The sequence below is a fragment of the Grampus griseus genome (genome assembly GCF_964374135.1).
Source record: "Grampus griseus genome assembly, chromosome: X".
NCBI lineage: Eukaryota > Metazoa > Chordata > Mammalia > Artiodactyla > Delphinidae > Grampus > Grampus griseus.
In genome coordinates, this window is record NC_138999.1 from 72,606,251 (window position 1) to 72,610,184 (window position 3,934).

A 3,934-nucleotide genomic window follows, 5' to 3' on the forward strand; every position below is an offset into this window, starting at 1 on the left:
GGTGGAGGCAGTGGACTGATACTGTAGCTATGTCCCCAAAGAAATTTTATTTTCTCTTCCCCTTAATTGTACCCACTAATCTTACTAACTTTTAACCACTTAGTTATTGTCTTCCTGAAATGTCTCCAGTTTAAAAGGAAATCCCAACTCTAAAACAGGAATAATGACAGTCTTTCTCCACCTCTAGTGTAGAAGTAATATTCTTGGAGAAAATGAAAGGTAAAATTAGAAGCTCTTAAGAAGAACATAATTCTGGGGTGAAAGCAGACCAAAAAGGATAAGAAAGTTGATGAAATTGATAATTCAGTTCTCTTTGGAGTTATTAGGAAATATGCAAAACAGAAGGAAGCAAAGTTAAAGGAAGCACATTTCCAGAAACTGAGTTTATGTCAATGGTGTTTGATGAGAGAGCTCTGCTTCATTTGAACTTTGAAACTGAAAATCATAGCAGTAAACTATCTTCTGTAATATCCTGGGCTGTTACAGAAAAGGTTATTACCATGAATATTGTGCTTAGTTAAGTACTCAAAAGATGCTGGTGATTTTGCAACATATACTCTAAGACAGACTCTTTTTCTTCTACAAGCCTATCTGTTACAAAAAATTTAGAGTTATCCGTCACAGAGAGGGATGAAAATGAATAGGTCCTGCTTAAGTTGGCCCTGGGCCCTGTGCCATCATCACTAGTTTGGTGATGATATGCTCAACTTTGTAATGGCTTTCAGTTGGCTAGAATGTATAGAATTTTGGAAGATAAAGTCAGAATTCATAATACCCTCAAATAGGGAAATAGAGAGTACAAGAACATTGAACTTGGCATCAACAAACACCAAAACAAATCATAACAAACATAAAAAATCCTAGTTCAAGAATCAATTCTGTGTTTCTTAGCAACTTTGAGGCCTTAAGAAATTTAACTTCTATGAGCCGTAGTTTTCTCATATGTAGAATGGAAATAATAATTCCTGCCCAAACTACCTCACAGATTTGTTGTGAGGGTCCACTCAAAAGAAAAAAAATGTATAAGAAGGTACAAATGTAAGGGATTATTTTTATATTTAGAGAGAAAATGATATATGTATAAATGGAAAAAAAAGAGATAGTTAATTGACCAAGGATATGACAGAAAATAATTGAATGGCCCTTGTTAGTCTTCTTGACCTCTTCCTCCTCCACACTTCCTCTAAATGTTAACAATCCCTGTGGTACCAACCTTGGTTATCACCTCAAGCTACCCTTTCCATGGGGGTTCTTACCCAGCTACCCACCTGCCATTTACCTACCCACCTCAAACTGTGTTCTTTAGCCATATTGAACTTCTTTCATTTCCTGAGTATAGGCCCGCTCCCTCTCAGATTCAGGCAAGTCTCTGTTCTTATGCACTTACCCACTTCCCAACCCCCAACTTCCAATTGCCTAGTTAATATTGACTCACCATTCAAGTCTCAATTTAGACATACTGTTTGCAGAGGTCTTCCCTGACTCCCTTTAAACAAACTTGCCCCCCACTCACTCCCTATTGCACTCCTTCTTCCTCTATATGTCGCAGAAAGAAAACACTCCCATTGGAACCACCTGGGAGCTTATTAAAATGCAAATTTTTAGTATCCACCCTCCAGATTAGTGGGTCTGGTGTAGGACCAGCCTGCAATTTAGCCAGAATCCCAAGTGATTCTGCTGTGCACTAAAGTTTAAGAAGCACATTCTCTCATACTATTCATCACCCTGAGTTAAAATAGTATATTTGTCTCTTCCCTCTAACCTGTAACGAGAGCAGGGACCACGTCTGTCTTGCTCACGATTGTATTCCCGGTGCCAGACATATAGTAGGCACTCAATACATATTGGAGTAAATAAATAAATGAATGACTATATGAAAGAAAGAAAAGAAGGTGAAAGAACAGGTTTCCTAAAGTAGGAAGAACTATATGAACTTTGCATGGCCCTTTGAACCCTGCATCTCAATTATTACAAAGATGTGCTCTAAGAACAAGCACACTAAATGCAAAACATTTACCAATATCTGGACTCACTGTCGTAATTACTGTCAATTATGAGTTTCATAACAGTTTTTAATGGAAAGTGTAGATGATTTTTCAGAAACAAAAAAGGCATGTTCACAACACATCAAACTGTCAAATCTGGTTACTGCCCGAGAGTAGGATTGGGAGAGAAGGTAAGGGATTTGGGGTTTTACTGTATACACTTCTGTATTGTTTGACTTTTTAAAATTAGGAGTATATATTACCTTTTTATTGGAGTATAGTTGACTTGCAATATTGCATTAGTTTCAGGTGTACAGCAAAGTGATTCAGTTATACATATACATATATACATATTGTTTTTCATATTTTTTCCGTTATAGGTTATTACAAAATATTGAATACAGTTCCCTGTGCTATACAGTAAATCCTTGTTGTTTATCTGTTTTATATATAGTAGTACATATCTGTTAACCCCATACTCCTAATTTATCCCCCATCCCCTTTGGTAACCATAAGTTTGTTTTCTATGTCTGTGAGTCTCTTTCTGCTTTGTAAATAAGTTCATTTGTATTTTTTAGATTCCACATATAAGCAATAGCATATAATATTTGTCTTTCTTTGTCTGATTTACTTCACTTAGTATGATAATCTCTAGGTCCATCTGTGTTGCTGCAAATGGCACTATTTCGTTCCTTTTTATGGCTGAGTAATATTCTATTGTATATATGTACCACATCTTTATCCATTCATCTGTTGATGGAAACTTAGGCTGCTTCCATGTCTTGGCTATTGTAAATAGCACTGCTATGAATATTGGGTTGCATGTATCTTTTCGAATTATGTTTTTCTCTGAATATATGCCCACAAGTGGGATTGCTGGATCATATGGTAGCTCTATTTTTAGTTTTTTAAGGAACCTCCATACTGTTCTCCATAGTGGCTACACTAATTTACATTCTCACCAACAGTGTAGGAGGGTTCCCTTTTCTCCACACACCCTACAGCATTTCTTATTTGTAGACATATTACCTTTTAAATTTAAAAAACACCCAAAATAAAATATGTTTTTAAAAGTTCAGGGCTGTGTTACTGATGCCATAATTTATCAATATGCTACTCTACAAAAATGTATTTGGATAGTTGTTTGTAATCCAACTTTCTCTGTGATATTTAGATATTTGGGAATGAAAGTGAAAGTATTTAGCTTCAAATATTTACCTTATTCCTTCCTTCTGTTTCTTTTAAATATGGCTTGCTAGTACATCCTTTACGTCACTGAGTCAATGGAGAAGTCACACTAGACAGACACTGAAGCAATGTAGTAAAGGCTTGGAGATGGGGGACCTGGGGAGATGTTGTTTAAGGGTAAAAACTTGCAACTAATAGGTAAATAAGTTCTGGAAATCTAATGCACAGCATAGTGATTATAGACAACAAAACTCTATTATAAATTTTAAAGTTGCTAAGAGACTAGATCTTAACTGTTCTCAACAAAAAAATGAAAGGATCATTATGTGACATGATAGAGGTGTTAGCTAACACTCCTGTAGTGATCATGTTGTGATATATAATTTACACAATGTTGTATGTCAATTACATCTCAATTTAAAATAAAAAAAGAAGCAATATGGTAGAGTGAGAGCACTAGCTTTCAAGTCAGAGGATCCTCAGTTTGAATCCTGACACTGCCAGTTAATAATGCTGTGATGTTAGAAAAATTGTTTAGTCTCTCTGACTTTCATCCTCTTATAAATGTGCTAATAGTACCTTCCTCACAAAACTGTTATAAAGAATAAATGTGAGTTATGTGAAAGTGTCTAGCATAGGACCAGGTGTTCAATAAATGCCAACTTTCTTCTCCACTTTGTTCATTAAACAAATATGTACTGAGCACCTATGTGGCAGACATCACTTTATGCACTGGGAATACACTGGTGCACAAAGCCAGC